The 18,218-nt window shown below is 43.2% G+C and overlaps 1 pseudogene; it reads right to left on the bottom strand.

Annotated features, from left to right (window-relative positions):
- Window positions 1-13,239: 13,239 nt before the first annotated feature.
- LOC114113847 (small ribosomal subunit protein eS10-like) lies at window positions 13,240-13,726 on the bottom strand (annotated as a pseudogene).
- Between the last annotated feature and the right edge of the window lie 4,492 nt (window positions 13,727-18,218).

Genomic DNA, 18,218 nt, shown 5'->3' with positions numbered 1-18,218 from the left:
ACACCCCTCGAGGCTGGTCAGCACATCTTTTTTTTTTTTTTTGCCCACGTCATTTGTTTGGCATGTGGGATCTTAGTTCCCAGACCAGGGATGGAACTCTCGCCCCCTGCAGTGGCAGCACAGTCTTAACCACTGGACCGTCAGGGGAGTCCCAGCATGTCTTTTCTTGAAGGAGGGTCTGGATGTGCGTCTTCTTTGTTTCCATGGGCTCAGACTCAAGAACCAGGCCTTGGGTCAGACCACAGGCATGAGACCACACCACCGAGACCATGCAGGTGGTAGCTGAGGGCAAGGATAATTTAGAATGAAGGGTAGAGAGGGAGGCGATGGGTCCCAGCTGTGGCCCCAAGACCAGACAGAGTGAATGGGGTCTCTATTTCATCCCCTTAACTTCCCTCTTGTAGGTTTTCGTGAAAGAAGACAGGCCCCCAGAGTCTGGCCCCTTGTGTGTGGAAAAGCGGGTCCATGCAGCACAAGGCACGCCCTGAACAAGACACAGAGCTGCACTCCCTGCTTCTCCTTTGAGAAACTTAGAGATCTGAGACGAGATGACAGCCTCGGCATCTGGGTCCACGATCAAGGTCAGTTTCCAGTTTTGAGCTGAGCCTGAACAGGAACCCCTGGACATCTTTGTTCCAGAGCTCCCGTGGGGCTGGCAGAAACTGACGTGTCTGTGTTGTGACACTGGTCCATCCCCAGTCCATTTGCCTCCCCTTTCTTTCCTGGCATTACTCACCAGCAGATTTTGTGCCTCTCCGCTCAGTCAGCCTCTGCTTCTCAGAGAACACCACTGGCACAATCTGTGTGGCATCCTCCGCTCTGCTCTTCGAGGGCACCTGTGATTGTGGTCTGACCTGCTGGCCAGCTGAGCGCCCGGCATGGCTGTCAGTAGTGTGCTTTGTGACTGTGCCAGGGGCACTGGGATTCTGCATGTGTTCTCAGAGAGTATGGCCTGGGTAAACCACTTGGGGTGCAAAGAGTTAAATAAGCAGCCCGAGGGTACCTTCGTGAGATTATGACCCTCAGGGACAGCATGAGGCTGGAAGAGGGTGGCCACCAGGTCCCTCAGTCCCTCTGCAGTGTGGACTCCATCTGGGCCCTATTTCCCTGACGGCCAGGCAAGAAAAGAGAGATTCTGGGTTAGGTGCCAAAGACTGGGACAGGAAGAGGCCAGGAGAGCTGCAGCGCCTTCCGGATAAGAGCTGCGATCCAGAGCGCAGCTGGTGCCACAGAGGGACTGAGTGCTGGAGGCAGAGGGATCCTCTGTGGTCTGGCTGATGAACTTTCTAAATAACTTTAACTGAGGTATAATTGACATGTAAAGTTATATTAGCTTCAGGTGCACAGCATAATGATTCAATTCTATACATATTGCAATACGATCACAAGGCCTTAATATTTGTCACCACACAGTTTTCTTGTGATGAGAACTCCGAAGATCTACTCTTAGCAACTTCCAAATATACAATGCAGTATTAATAACTAAAGTCACCATGCTGTACATTGCATTCCCGTGACTTATTTATTTTCTATCAGAGGCCTTTATGGTTACAGAGCACGACTCCCAAAAGGAGCAGAGAGATAGGAATCCAATTGCCTCCCTCAGCCTCTCCAGGCAAAGCACGATACACCATGAGAGGTACTGGGGTCTCTACCGATTACTTACACTCCAGTCACCCTATGTAGTTATTGTCATCATATGTTCTATTGGGGGGAATCATGTGAAACTGCCATTTCTATAGATCAAAAAATAGTGAAATACTGACAATTTTATTCGGTCTAATTTCATATAGAGAGTTGAATTGAAGTTGTGTGCTTAGTCGCTCAGTCGTGTTCGACTCTTCGAAATCCTTTGGACTATAGCTTGGCCAGGTTCCTCTGTCCATGGGATTTCCCAGGCAAGAATACTGAAGTGAGTTGTCATTTCCTCCTCCAGGGGATCTTCCTGACCCAGGGATTGAATCCACATCTTTTGCACTGGCAGGTGGATTTTCTACCATTGAGAAGAAGTTAGAGATGTACATATACTCATTCCCAGAGTAGATGTCTACTTATGGACCTTCCCATAACCACTGTTCCTGGAGCTCTTCCTACTGACCAGGCATCAGACAGAAGTATTTCTGTGCATTGAGTACTCACAGCAGCCCAAAGAGTATTATCCCAGGCTTCCAGATGAAGAAGGGGGGACGTGTGACTGCATCTGCCTGACTTACAAACCCATGTTCTTGACCCCTGCACAGACTGCCCTCCCAAAGTCCTCTGTGGCCTCCAGGGGCTGAAGTGGGGTTGGGGACTGCATATTTGAGTTAAAGAACTGTTCAGAGAGCTCTACAACAAGTGGCCACTATGTGACAGTCCGAGTCAGATATGTGTAGAGTTTGTATGCTTATTTAACTTCTATGCAGAGTACATCATGAGAAACACTGGGCTGGAAGAAACACAAGCTGGAATCAAGATTGCCGGGAGAAATATCAACAACCTCAGATATGCAGACGACACCACCCTTAAGGCAGAAAGTGAAGAGGAACTAAACAGCCTCTTGATGAAAGTGAAAGAGGAGAGTGAGAAAGTTGGCTTAAAGCTCAACATTCAGAAAACGAAGATCATGGCATCTGGTCATCCTCTCAGCCTCATCCATCACTTCATGGGAAATAGATGGGGAAACAGTGGAAACAGTGGCAGACTTTATTTTTTTGGGCTCCAAAATCACTGCAGATGGTGATTGCAGCCATGAAATTAAAAGACGCTTACTCCTTGGAAGGAAAGTTATGACCAACATAGATAGCATATTCAAAAGCAAGGACACTACTTTGCCAACAAAGATCCGTCTAGTCAAGGCTATGGTTTTTCCAGTACTCAGGTATGGATGTGAGAGTTGGACTATGAAGAAGGCTGAGTGCCAAAGAATTGATGCTTTTGAACTGTGGTGTTGGAGAAGACTCTTGAGAGTCCCTTGGACTGCAAGGAAATCCAACCAGTCCATTCTAAAGGAGATCAGCCCTGGGATTTCTTTGGAAGGACTGATGCTAAAGCTGAAACTCCAGTACTTTGGCCACCTCATGTGAAGAGTTGACTCATTGGAAAAGACTCTGAGGCTGGGAGGGGTTGGGGGCAGGAGGAGAAGGGGACGACAGAGGATGAGATGGCTGGATGGCATCACTGACTCAATGGACGTGAATCTGAGTGAGCTCCGGGAGTTGGTGATGGACAGGGAGGCCTGGCGTGCTGCGATTCATGGGGTCGCAAAGAGTCGGACACGACTGAGTGACTGAACTGAACTGAAAGCTTAAAAGGGATTCCCAGGTGGCGCTAGTGGTAAAGAACCCTGCTAATGCAGAAGTCATAAGAGATGCAGGTTTGATCCTTGGGTCAGGAAGTTCCCCTGGAGAAGGGAATGGCTGCCCACTCCAGTATTCTTGCCTGGAGAATTCCATGGACAGAGGAGACTGGTGGGCTACAGTTCATGGGATCGCAAAGAGTCAGACACGACTGAAGCGGCTTAGCATATAAAGCTAAAGAAGTTCGTGAAACCCTTCTTTTGGGAAAATAATACCCCCAAAAATCTTACTCTTGCAGATTTTGCATAAACGTGTCCATGTGAACATCTTGCTAAGGGCACTCCCTTGGCCTTACAAGGAACTTGTGCAAAGGAAGGGTGCTGTAGATAAGCTTCATTATCAAGGCCCCTGATAGCTCAGTTGGTAAAGAATCCGCCTGCAATGCGGGAGACTTGGGTTTGATCTCTGAGTTGGGAAGATCCCCTGGAGAAGGGAAAGGTTACCCACTTGTACTCTGGCCTGGAGAGTTCCATATATATATATAGTCCATGGGGTCACAAAGAGTCTGACATGACTGAGCGACTTTCACTTTCACTTCACTTCACTACATCAAGGCCCCAGAGGGGCTCCTTTGGAAGCTGCTTTCACAGAGCAGGCCTGGGCAGAGGTCTCTGGTACAGCCAAGGAAAGTCTGCTGCTGCTGCTAAGTTGCTTCTGTCGTGTCCAGCTCTGTGCGACCCCATAGATTGCAGCCCGCTAGGCTCCCCTGTCCCTGGGATTTTCCAGGCAAGAGTACTGGAGTGGGGTGCCATTGCCTTCTCCAAAGGAAAGTCTAGTACCCCTGTAAGTTCCATCTTGGACCCAGGTTGTATAAACCCAGACTCCAGGTGGCCTGTGCCTGTTCCGCAGGCCAGACTCTGGAAAGGGGGTCCAGTGTCTTCAGCGTGGGCGTGGGGTGGGGTGGAGTGTGTATGTGGAAAGCCTTACACTTTGCCTTTGGCATTTCCTCGGCCGAGAGCTCAGCAGCTCCCACTTGTGGCCACTAGGGGGAGATGCTCCTCTGGGAACTGTGTGAAGAGCCTCATCCTCTCTGTCTCCCTTCCCCGGGCACCTAGAGTCCCTGCGTCGCTCCCGCTGGCATCATCAGGCCCAGTTCTGCTGATGAGCCCTCGTCGGCATCCTGTGGCCTCCTGTTTCAAGGAACAACTCACACAGGGAAGACGTACAGCAGATGGAGGGAACTTGTGGATTCTCCCTGCAGGGTATGAAGAAGCAACCTTTTCTTTCCTCAGGAGACTCTGATCCTCTACAAAATTCCATAAGTGAAAACTTAGCTAAAAGTTTAAATCAGAAAAATAGAAAATTCAGTTCATGCTTGTTTTGTTGTTGTTCAGTCGCTGAGTCACATTCAACTCTTTGCAATCCACCCTGGACCGCTAAGGCTCCTCTGTCCTACACTATCTCCTAGAGATAGCTCAAACTCATGTCCATTGAGTCAATGACGCTATTTAACCATCTCATCCTCTGTCACCCCCTTCTCCTTTTGCCTTCAATCTTTCCCAGCATCAGGGTCTTGTCCAATGAGTTGTCTGTTCGCATCAGGTGGCCAAACTATTGGAGCTTCAGCTTCAGCATCAGTCCTTCCAATGAATATTCAGGGTTGATTTCCTTTAAGATTGACTGGTTTGATCTCCTTGAAGTCTTCTCCACCACCACAATTAGAAAGCATCGATTCTTCAGTACTCAGCTTTCTTTAAGATCCAACTCTCACATCCATACATAACTACTGGACAAGCCATAGCTTTGACTATACGGACCTTTGCTGGCAAAGTGACGTCTCTGCTATCTAATACACTGTCTAAGTTTGTCATAGCTTTTCTTCCAAGGGGCAAGCGTCTTTTAATTTCATGGCTGCAGTCACAGTCCAGAGTGATTTCAGAGCTCAAGAAAGTCTGTCACAGTGTCCAATTTTTCCCATTCAATTTGCAATGAAGTGATGGGACCAGATGCCATGATCTTAGTTTTTGCAGCTTTTTCACTCTCCTCTTTCACCTTCATCAAGATGTTTTTTAAGATGTTCATCAAGTTCCTCTTCATCTTCTGCCATTAGGGTGGTGTCATCTGCATATCTAAGGTTGTTGATATTTATCCCAGCAATCTTGATTCCAACTTGTGATTCATTCAACCCAACATTTCGCATGACATACTCTGCACAAAAGTTAAATAAGCAGGGTGACATTATACAGCCTTGACGTATTCCTTTCCCAATTTTGAACCAGTCCATTGTTCTATGTCCAGTTCTAACTATTTCTTCTTGACAAACATACAGGTTTCTTAGGAGACAGGTAAGATGGTCTGGTATTCCTATCTCTTTAAGAATATTCCACAGTCTGTTGGGATTCACACAGTCCAAGGTTTTTTTTAGCATACTCAATGAAGCAAAAGTAGATGTTTTCCTGAAATTCCCTTGTTTTCTCTATGATCCAATGAATGTTGGCAATTTGATCTGTGGTTCCTCTGCCTTTTCAAAACCCAGCTTGGACACTGGGGGTTCTCAGTTCACATACTGCTGAAGCCTAGCCTAATGTTTAACTCAAGTTTAAGAATAGTGTTGAAACTTCCCTGGAGTCCAGTGGTTAAGATTCTGAGCTTCCAAGGCAAAGGGCACAGGTTCTATCCCTGACCAGGGAACTAAAATCCCCCATGCAGTGTGGCATGGCCAACAATAAATAAATAAACAAAACAGCTAATTTCTTTAAAAAAAAAAAGGAATAGGGAGCATTAAACTATTGTGGGGTACACCTGGATTCTGTTCTGTCGTTTGAGGAGGAAGATTGCCAGGCTCCCAGGAGTGCCACATCCCTACAGAGTCTGTCTCCTCATGGCTGTGAGTTCCTGGAGCCTGTGACTGGTCTTGGTTCATCTGATAGCCCCTGACCCAGCACACTGGATCTCCATCAGCATTTCCAGGATGAACAAATGAGCAGAGAAAGAAGGAGACAGAAAAGGGGAGAGAAGGAAGTAATGAGAGGGATGGAGAGACAGAGACTGACTGACTATAACTTATTCAAAAGAATTTATGTAGTCTTTGCAAGACTTTAGACATGAAGAAGAGAGGGGGCTATAAAGGTGGATAAGTTGGTGTTCCTTGCACTGCAGTGATTCACTTTCTTGTGAAAAAGAAAGATATGCCATTAACAAAGGTGTTGGGGTCCCAGGTGGTGCTAGAGGCAAAGAACACACCTGCCAGTGCAGGAGACATAAGAGACTGTGGTTCGCATCCTGGTCGGGAAGATCCCCTGGAGGAGGGCACAGCAACCCACTCCAGCGTTCTTGCCTAGAGAATCCCATGGACAGAGGAGCCTGGCGGGCTACAGACCGTAGGTCTCAGAGTAGGACAGGACTGAAGCTATTTAGCGCATAGCACACCTGGGCCCTCTACAGGGCGGGTTCTCGGCACGAGGTGTGCTCCGTCCAGGGCTGTGAGCATCAGGCTATCTGGTCAAAATGTTCAGAAACTTACTCGACTCTTGGCTCTTCGCAGGTGACTTGTTAGTGTGTTTGTTTATATCTCTGGAATCTTTTAAGTCTCTGTATCCCGAGTATCTTGAACCTCCACAAAAATGATGTAAGTATGCCGTGTGTGTGTGTGTGTGTGTGCGTGTGTGTGTTAGTCGCTCAGTCATGTCCAGCTCTTTGGGACACCACAGACTGTAGCCCTCCAGGATCCTCTTTCCATGGAATTCTCCAGTCAAGAATACTGGAGTGGGTAGTCATTCCCTTCTCCAGAGGGTCTTCCTGACTCAGGGACTGAACCCTGGTCTCCACCAGGGAAGCCCAAGTATGCCTTGGTGGAGTTATTTCTCATTCGTTGTTCTGTGATCTTGGATGGAAGTCAAAAGTTTTTTAGCTCTAGGAAAATTTATTGTTTTCTATTTTGAAAATAGCCCCCCCCCATATGTTTCTATTTCCAGTTTCTAGGGCTATTTTTAGTCAGATGTTGCAATCCTGGGCTGATATCTATAGCTCTCTTCTTTTCTCTCACATTTCCTATTTTGTCATTTTTTAAAAATTTATTTTCTGACCCACTGGTCCTTCTACTGAAAATTTTTTCACTGATCAATTTTTAATTTCTAAGAGTGCTATCTTATTTACTGAATTTTCTATTTTTAGAGTATTCTGTTCTTTTTTATGGAGAAGGCAATCTTTTTTATGCTTGTAATAGCCTCTTGAGTTTCCCTGAAGATACTGTATGTATATTTTTAGGTTTTCTCTTGTTCCCCGAGTTAGCCTTATTTTCTCCAAGGTCATTTTTCCTGTTTTTTTTTTTTTTTAAATTTCAGCTTTTTATTTAAAAAATGTTCCAACTTACATAAAGTTGAAAGAATAGTACACTGAATACTCATATATCCTTTCCCTAATCATCAGTCATTAGTATTTTGCCACATTTACAAACTGTTTTGATTTTCTGAATCATTTGTAGACATCATCATTTTAGTCCTAAGTACTTCAGCATATATTTCTTCTAAGAATAAGGACATTTTCCTACATACCACAAGATCATTACTACACTCCAAACAAATATCACTAACTGAATAATATCTTCTGATATTCAGTTCATACTTAAATTTTACTTGGAATTCCCTGGTGGTTCACTGGTTAGGACTCCAAGATTTCACTGCACGGGGCCTGGGTTATATCCCTGTTTGGATCCTGCAAGCCTTGCTGTTCAGTTCAGTTGCTCAGTCATGTCCGACTCTTTGCGACTCCATGAATCACAGCATGCCAGGCCTCCCTGACCATCACCAACTTCCGGAGTTCACTCAAACTCACGTCCATTGAGTCAGTGATGCCATCCAACCATCTCATCCTCTGTCGTCCCCTTCTCCCCCTGTCCCAATCCTTCCCAGCATTAGGGTCTTTTCCAATGAGTCAACTCTTCGCATGAGGTGGCCAAAGTACTGGAGCTTCAGCTTCAACATCAGTCCTTCCAATGAACACCCAGGACTGATCTCCTTTAAGATGGACTGGTTGGATCTCCTTGCAGTCCAAGGGACTCTCAAGAGTCTTCTCCAACACCACAGTTCAAAAGCATCAGTTATTCGGTGCTCAGCTTTCTTCACAGTCCAACTCTCACATCCATACATGACCACAGGAAAATCCATAGCCTTGACTAGACGGACCTTTGTTGGCAAAGTAATGTCGCTGCTTTTCAATATGCTATCTAGGTTGGTCATAACTTTCCTTCCATGGAGTAAGTGTCTTTTAATTTCATGGCTGCAATCACCATCTGCATTTTGGAGCCCCCCCAAAATAAAGTCTGACACTGTTTCCACTGTTTACCCATCTATTTCCCATAAAATGATGAGAACAGATGCCATGATCTTAATTTTCTGAATGTTGAGCTTTAAGCCAATTTTTTCACTCTCCTCTTTCACTTTCATCAAGAGGCTTTTTAGTTTTTTAGGCTTTTAGGTCCAGTACTCTTGCCTGGAAAATCCCACGGACGGAGGAGCCTGGTAGGCTGCCGTCCATGGGATTGCTAAGAGTTGGATATGACTGAGTGACTTCACTTTCCCTTTTCACTTTCCTGCATTGGAGAAGGAAATGGCAACCCACTCCAGTGCTCTTGCCTGGAGAATCCCAGGGATGGGGGAGCCTGGTGGGCTGCTGTCTATGGGGTCGCACAGAGTCAGACACGACTGAAGCGACTTAGCAGCAGCAGCAGCAGGTTTAGCTTTTTAGGCTTTTTAATTTTCTTGCTGAGTGGCCAAAAAAAAAAAAAATTCTGCCATTTCTGCTCAAACTTATTTAATAGCATTTTTTTTTTCCTTCTGGATCCAGGGTTGGGTTAAGAGTCACATATTACAGTTAGTTATCATACTTCCTTATTCTCTTTTAACTTAGAATAGTTCTCCCTTACACATTTTTTGTGTAGTTTTTAGGGTACTGACTTTTTCAAGAGCTTGGACTAGCCATCTTGTGGATTATGTTAAATAGGTTAAACATTTCTGGCAAGTACGCTCACTAGGTAATTTTGCACACTTAAGATTGCATCTCGTTGTTTCTTTACGTGTACAGTCAGTTTACTCATCCTGGGCAGTAATAATATGCACACGACACTGTGTTCTTTTCAGGGCATCACATTTAAAGGCACACGTGCTCACTTGCCCATCGTGGGTGATACTGATTTGGATTACCCAGTCAAGGTGTTGTCTGCTTTATCAACTTGTTTTCCCTTGAAATTAATAAGGCATATTTGGGGAGAAATTTTAAGACCTTGTAAATATCCTGCTCCTTATCAGATTTCCCCCCATAGATTTTGTACCAGTTGTCCTGAGTCAGTTTTTCACTGTGATGAGTGCAAAGTGGTGAAAAGTGGTGATTTTCAAACTTAACCATTCCCTCCACTTTCATCAGCACTTCCTGGCTCTGTAAGATGTTCCAGGTTCATCTTGTGCTTTCCATGTCCTAGTCCTGGAACCAGCTATTTCTCCAAGGAGTTCTAGGCCCTTTTATTGGTTGTCTTTACTGCTGGAGGATATTTTCACTGAGTGAATTGTTGTTATAGGTTAGCAGTTTCTTCCCCTTCTGTATTTTAAAGATGTTGTTCCATTGTCTTCTGGTTTGCATTCTCTCTAAGTCAATGTTTCATCATTAAAAAAAAAACTTTTGTACATTCCATTTTTTATTTTTCTCTGCTTTTAAGATTTTTCTATTTAGCTTATTTTTTTAGCTTCTTTAGATTTGTAGGATGATATTTTCTCCTTAAATCTGAGATATTTGAAATGTTTCAGCCTTATTTTTTCAAATATATTTCTTCATGCTATAATATCTCACATCTCCTGAGACTTCAGTTACACCTGTTAGACTGCCTAATATTGTTCTATAGGTCACTAAGGTGCTGATCAATTTTTGCTTTCTTTCTCCCTGTGATTCACTTTGGTAAGTCTATTGCCTTGCCTTCAAGTTAACTGATTTTTTCCCCTGCAGCATCTAATCTGTTCTTTGACACATTTGGCAAATTTTTATTTCTGATACTGTTTTCTTCAATTCTAAAATTTCCATTTGATGCTTTTAAATAGTTTGCCTTTATCTACCGAATTTCTCCAATTGTTCACTCACTATGTTCAGTTTTCCCCTTTAAATCCTTGAACAATTTTATAATGGCTTTTCAAAAGTCTGTGTCAATTCCAACACCGCTTACCCTGTTTGAGTTCTTTTAAACTGTTTTTTCCCTTGATTTTTAATTGCATCTTACTACTACTTTACCTGTCTAATGATTTGACCATCAAGCTGTACATTGTACATGCTACGTGGTGGGAATCATGTGGCTTTCCTTTAAAGGTTGTTGAGGTTTGTTTTAGCAGGCAATTGATTTACTGGTGAATCAGTTTGGTTTTTTTCTTCAAGGCTTGTTTTAAGCTTCATTAGGACTGGTCTGGAGGAGTCCTTCCTTAGGGCTAGACTAACCCTACTCCTAAGGCGTGGCCTTTCTGAGGCCTTAACTGAATTGCATGTTGTTTAGCATTTCTGACTGGTTGGAACTGCTACATCTCCCAGTCCTGTGAGACCTCCGGAATGTCTGAGCAGCTCCCAACTTCTCAATAGCTGTTCTCTGCCAGGCTTTGCAGACTCTCATTTCCCTATGCTCAGCTGAGTACTCAGTCAAACCCTTGAGGGGACCCCTACACTGATTTCCAAAGCTCCTTCTCTTACAGCTCTCTCCTTTGCAGTACCTGGTCTCGCAGATTTCAGCTGTTTCAACAGCCCTAGACTCTAATTTCTGCCTCCTCAGCTCAATGACCCACTGTTCTTGCCTGGGCTCTGCCTCTCTGTCCTGTGGTCTAGAAACTGTCTCCAGGAAGAAAGCCAGGTAATTGCGGAGCTCACATGGGCTTTTCCTCTCTTAGGGATCACCGTTCTGTATCACTGGTTGTCCCAGTATCTAAAAAAGATTTCTTTATACTTTTTGTCTAGTTTTGTAATAACTTATGCCAGGAGGGCTAGTCCAGTGCCAGTTACCCTGTCATAGCCACAAATTTTTAATTTCTTCTTTTCACTCTGGTAAATTGGATGAACAAACCTGTTTTATATTCCCTTTTTTCTTCCTTTTTGGGTACTTGTGGATTAATAAAATATTTTCTATAATTTCCTTTTCTTTCTGTTAAATTGTCAGTTATGCATTCTTTCACTATTTTGGTTTTGTGATAGTGATTATCCAATAGGATGACAACTTGATTTTTCCTACTTTGTATTTGATTTGGAAAATTTATCAACAGATTTTTTTTTTTTTACTTCTATTATAGTTTTACCCTGATATGTCTCAGAGTTGACTATCCTGGTCAGTTTTCCTATGTACATACACAGACACATTTGACATGTAGATTTAGGTCATTTTTATTTCCAGAAAGTATTCTGGGATTATAACTTTTGGGTTAAACACATCATATTTATTTAATTTATAATCTACTTTGTATTGGTATAATTTATATAAAATAAAATTCACTTTCAAGTATATGGTTTCATGAGTTTTGACAAGTAATACACAGTTGTGTAATCATTACTGTAGTCATTACTGGACTACAGTTTTAAATATTATTTCCATTCCATTGTTTTGTTTTGCGTCTTCAGCAAATCCAGTTATGTGTATGTGTGTGTGCATGCTCGGTCGCTTCAATCATGTCCAACTCTTTGCAACCCTATGGACTGCAAGCCTCCTCTGTCCATGGGATTCTCCAGGCAAGGTTACTAGAGTGGGTTGCCATGCCTCCTCCAGGGGATCTTCCTGACCCAGTGATCAAATCTGAATCTGAGTCACCTGCGTCTTCTGCATTGCAGGTGGATTCTGTAATCACTGAGCCACTGGGGGAAGCCCAGATATATGTATATGCCTTTTTTGCCTGTTCTCTACAGTGATCACGTTTTCTCTGATCATTTTATCCCTTTATTCACTTTTTTTCTCTTGGCTATATCCCTTATTATATTTTCAGTTGAAGTTGCATCTATTCTCCTTTAGGCATCTTGTGATTTAATCTTTATTTCTATAATTTTTAAATTGAGAAACAATTAAAGATTTTATTGAGGTGTAATTGACTCATAACATTATATTAGCTTCAGATGTACAACATATTGAGTTAATGTCTATACATAACATTTTTTTTCCTTCTATCTCTTTTCTGAGTTTGATCAGCTCATTTCACATCTTGATTTTTGTCTATTTCCCATCCAGAAAATTTGAATTTTGGTGTTTTATATTTTCAAGTGCCTATTTGGTAATATTTAGTGTTGGATATTGAGTCACAATTCTCATCTGTTTGTGGTTTGGAGGTGAATAAAACCATCATCTGAAGATACTGTACTCTCACTTATTTCCTTCTCATTGTGGCTTAGTGTACCTGCTACCTGTGATTTGTTTATATAACAGTGTGTTGAATTTTCCTGGTCTGCTAATGCCAGGTGTTTGTTTTGGGAGAGAAGAAAAGGACTTGGTGATTTACTAAGATTCTTAGTTCTGGTACGCCCTCTTCTATAGATAAGTGGAGTGAGATTTCTTTAATAGTTTGTGCTGTTGTGAGGGAGAGGTTGGTGTGTCTTCTGATTCTGTGATTTTCTTTCGTTTCTGTAGGGCTCCTCCTGTCCACCATTTTCTTTCATTTCCTAGTCTCCAAGTAATGCCTCCCACTTTTAAGCTGGCTTCCTCTCCCCAGGAGGGGAGCCTTTCAGAGACTGTTACTTTTGGTCCTGAGCCTTTTTGAGTCTCTCCTAGAGTCCTCAGTAGCTAATGCCCTGGCCTGCTAGCTGACAGGCCTACTCTCAGTCTTTCTCTCTCCCTCCTCCCTCCTTTCTCTCTCTCTCTCCCACCGCTTCCTTTCTGCAGGTCTGCCTGGACGTTTCTTCAACACTAAAAAAAAAAACAAAAAAAACAAACAAAAAAAACACTAAATAATCTCTTCCAGCTTTACTGAGATGGCCTACCACATCCATGGCCAAACACATCTATTAATTGGAATTCGGTTGCTGACTCAGCCTGGCCACGGGGCTCCTGTAGGCACCAGAGGGCACAGCAGTTGGTCTGTAGGCATCTCTGTCAGCTTCCCCTCGTGTGAATCTTGCAGGTTTTCTCCCTCCAGACCTTTGGGCTACAGCCAGTCTCAGGACAGCTGCAGTGTGGGGTGGTAGGCATGTCTCAGGGGGCAGATGGAGGTAATCATAGGAATACTGGATGCCTTGCTGGTAAGGTATCAGTAGGCTTGTCTCCAGGCTAATTGTCCCTTTCTGTGGGCTGGTGATGTAAGACTGCAAGGTCTTCATCACGTGAAGACTAGGCACATTCTTTTCTGCCAGTTTGGGGTGTTTAGGCCTGTGGACATCCTACTTGGCACCACAAACCCCTCCCTAAAAAGGAGTTCATAGATGGCAAGCAGGTCTTTCTTGGGCATGAACATTGCAATGGCTCCTGCATTTGTGGCCGGAGCTGGAGAATCATTCTCAGCATTCTTCTGCTCAAGATGAGACCCTGTCTTTGCAAAGTGATGACTTTTATCCATGTTCTCCCACTGCTAGGATTCTCCCGACCCCATCCTTCTTCCCTTCAGTCTTCACCTGATTTTCTGCTCTGAAGTGAGCTCTGGAGCCAGCTTTGCTGATATCATATGTCTAGTTATCTTTTTACATGTAAATTAAAGTTTGTGTAATCTCTGCCTTGTAGTCACAATGTAGATACAGATTTTATGTGATTTGAATTGCTCTCCTTGTTAATTTGCATGGGTTTTAGTGGTTGTATGAAGAGATCTGGATGTAAGAATCTATCATTATCCCATGTGAACTCTGTAGAGTCATTTTTTAAATCCTGATTTTATTTATTTTGGAAGCATTCCTCAGTTTTCCAGTGATTCTCAATTAACTGCTCATATTTAAGAGCATGGCACAAAAAGGATATGAGAAGCCCTGAGTGGATGTTGAGATGGGGATGGGCTTTGCTTTGGGGTGATTGTGTGGGAGCCTGCTGTTATGCTGAGGATCTCTAATTCCATAAAGGGCAATTCTATTTTCTGGGCCACTCATTTCTCTAGGGAAGGAAATTCTATTCTCCTCACTGAAGGGTGGAAGTCTGTTTTGACCAGAGGGGAAGTGGGGGAAGGGCAGAATGGAGGGGTTGCTTAAATTCTACATAGACTTTTAATTAGCCACCGTGTTTTCAGCCCTACTTGCCCTCTGCTGTACTACTCTACTTGATTCCTTAGAGAACTGAACCTCTCTGACATTCTGTAGGGCGACACAGCTCTTTTCGGTATTTTTTCTCTGTGCCAATATTCAAATCTGCAGCTTCCTTTATTCTGGACTTTAGTTGTCACTCCTTCTTCTGCTTCCTGTCTTCCAGAATTTTGTCAAAATCTTTTATTGGCTGATGGACCTTCTTTCTCATTCTCTTGTAGCTGTAGGTTTGTCCATTAAAAAAAAAATCCTTCATTTTAATTTTAGAAAGGATGTGGGAGGGAATGGAAATAAACAGAGAGTTTAATCTGCTAATTTTAATTAGAAATCTCTTCTGTTAGAGTTTTAAATGTTTAAAAGAAAAGGAGCCTCCTTGGGAAAGGAAAGAAGATGGTTGGACTATGGGTATAAGAACCATCAGGAGGTAGATGTGATCCTGACCATTACTCCTGGCCCAGATGCAGCCTGATGTGGTTGGGTCTTAGGACTGAAGGAGCATCTGCCTGTGGTTCGAAGCAGGACTTCTGGGTGAGGCTGCAACCGAAGATCCTGCCTCTACCCCGGAGCTGAGTGTCACATCCTACATAACGTAATGTTGAAAGTGTAGTTATGTGCTCTATGAAACATCTTTCTCTGTCTTTACATGTTTGCGTGCCATGTGATACTGCACGTGGTGGTATCCATTCATTTGTTGATGGAGCCTCAGTTTGCTTCCATGTCTTGGCTACTATAAATAATGGTGCTGTGAACACTGGGGAGCATGTGTCTTTTCAGATTAGAGTTTTCACCTTTTCTGGATATATGGCCAGGAGTGGGGTTGCTGGATCATATGGTAGCTCTAGTTTTAGTTTTGGAAGGAAACTCCATACTGTTTTCCACAATGGCTTCCTCAATTTACATTCCCACCCACAGTGTAAGAGTGTTCCCTTTTCTTCACATATGTTTTCAGTTCAGTTCAGTTCAGTTCAGTCACTCAGTTGTGTCTGACTCTTTGCGACCCCATGAATTGTAGCACGCCAGGCCTCCCTGTCCATCACCAACTCCCGGAGTTCACTCAGACTCACATCCATCAAGTCAGTGATGCCATCCAGCCATCTCATCCTCTGTCGTCCCCTTTTCCTCCTGCCCCCAATCCCTCCCAGCATCAGTCTTTGACAATGAGTCAACTCTTTGTGTGAGGTGGCCAAAGTACTGGAGTTTCAGCTTTAGCATCAGTCCTTCCAAAGAAATGCCAGGGCTGATCTCCTTCAGAATGGACTGGTTGGATCTCCCTGCAGTCCAAGGGACTCTCCAAGAGTCTTCTCCAACACCACAGTTCAAAAGCATCAATTCTTAGGCGCTCAGCCTTCTTTACAGTCCAACTCTCACATCCATACATGACTACTGGAAAAACCATAGCCTTGACTAGATGGACAAAAAGCGTTTATTATTTATAGACTTTTTAATGATGGCCATTGTGACTGGTGTGAGGTATTGCCTCATTGTGGTTTTCATTTGCATTTCTCTAACAATTAGTGATGTTGCTACTGCTAAGTCACTTCAGTCATGTCCAACTCAGTGCGACCCCATAGACAGCAGCCCACCAGGCTCCCCTGTCCCTCGGATTCTCCAGGCAAGAACACTGGAGTGGGTTGCCATTTCCTTCTCCAATGCATGAAAGTGAAAAGTGAAAGTGAAGTCGCTCAGTCATGTCTGACTCTTCGCGACCCCATGGACTGTGGCCTACCAGGCTCCTCCACCCATGGGATTTTCCAGGCAAGTGTACTGGAGTGGGGTGCCATTGCCTTCTCCGATTAGTGATGTTGAGCATCACTAATTTCATGTGCCTGTTGGTCATCTGTTTGTCTTCTTTGGAGAGATGTCTATTTTGGTCTTCTGTCCATTTTTTGAGAGAGTTTTTAAAATATATATTAAGTTGTATGAGCTGTTTGTATGTTTTGAATGTTAACCCCTTGTCAGTTGCATCATTTGGAAATATTCTATTTCATTCTGTAGGCCTTTTTTTTCCATTTTGTTGATGGTTTCCTTCGCTGTGCAAAAGCTTTTAAGTTTGATAAGGTATCACTTGTTTATTTTTGCCTTTATTTCTTTTGCCTTGGGAAACCAATCTAAGAAAATATTGGTATGATTTATGTCAGAGACTGTTCAGCCTATGTTCTCTTCTAGGAGTTTTATGGTGTCATGTATTATATTTAGGCCTTTAAACATTTTGAATTTATTTTTGTAGGTGGTGTGAGGGTGTGTTCTAACTTCACTGACTTACATGTAACTGTCTAGCTTTCCCAACAGCCCTTACTGAAGAGACTGTCTTTTCTCCATTGTACATTCTTACCTCCTTTGTTGAAGATTAATTGACCCTACATATGTAGGTTTATTTCTGGGCTCGCTATTCTGTGCTGTTGATCCATATGTCTATTTTTGTGTCAATATTCTGCTCTTTTGATTGCTAGAGTTTTGTAATATTGTCCTCAGTCTGGGATAATTAGGCTTTCAGCTTTGTTCTTTTTCCTCAGGATTCCTTTTGATACTGGGTCTTTTGTAGTTCCACATAAATTTTGGAATTTTTTGTTTTAGTTCTGTGGAAAATGTTATGGGTGTTATGATAGGGATCTCATTAAACCTGTAGATTGCTTTGGATAGTATGGCCATTTTAACAATGTCTACAGATGAGTAGTTTAAGAAGATGTGGTGTATATATATACAGTGGAATATTACTCAACCATAAAAAGAATAAGGACTTCCCTGGGGTGCACTAGATAAGAATCCACCTACCAGTGCAAGGGACACGGGTTCCATCGCTGGTCCAGGGAGATTCCACATGCCTTGGAGCATCTAAGCCCCTCTGCCACAGCCACTGAACCCATGTTCTAGAGCCTGCAAGCTGCGACTACTGAGGCCTACACACTCGCCCTTGAGTCACAGCTAATCTCCCTTGTGCCACAGCTAGTGAAGCCTGTGCTCCACAGCAAGAGAAGCCCCCACAATGAGAAGCCCAGACACTGACAGTAGAGAGTAGCCCCTGCTCTCCACAACTAGAAAAAGGCTTCGTGCAGCAACAAAGACTCAGTGAACCAAAAATAAATAAATTGTAAAAAGAATGAAAAATTGCCATCTGCAGCAACATGGATGGACCTAGAGAACATCATACTAAGTGAAGAAAGTCAGACGAAGACAAATATTATATGATATCTAAAAATAATATAGATGAATTGATATGCAAAACAGAAACAGACTCCCAGACATAGAAAACAAACTTATGGTCACCAAATGGGAAAGGGGGGGAGAGGAGGATAAACTAGGAGCATGGGATTAACAGATGTAAAGTACTTTACATAGAATAGACAGGCAACAAGTATTTTCTGTAAAGCACAGGGAACTGTAGTCCATAGCCTATAATAATGTATAATGGGAAATCATCTGGAAAAAATCTGAATCACTTTGCTGTGCACCTGAAACGAACACAATATTAGTAAGTCAACTATATTTCAATTTTTAAAAAATGTTGACTATTTGAAAAAAGATGTTTAACACTATAACATTAGATGAGATGGCCAAGGGAGTTCTATAGAAAGAGAAGTGAAAGAGTGCCCTGGAGCGCTCCAAAGTAAAGATGTACAAGTTGAAGAAGCAGGAGGCTGAGAAGGAGTAGCTAGTGAGGAAGAAGGAAAACTCAGAGATTGTGGTGTGTTATTAGAGAGTATTTCCAGGAGGAAGAGGCAATGA

This window comes from Ovis aries, chromosome 1, assembly GCF_016772045.2.
Source record: "Ovis aries strain OAR_USU_Benz2616 breed Rambouillet chromosome 1, ARS-UI_Ramb_v3.0, whole genome shotgun sequence".
Taxonomy (NCBI): Eukaryota; Metazoa; Chordata; class Mammalia; order Artiodactyla; family Bovidae; genus Ovis; species Ovis aries.
The sequence above is the reverse complement of the archived record's forward strand: the minus strand, read 5'-3'. Positions and strand labels throughout refer to the sequence as shown.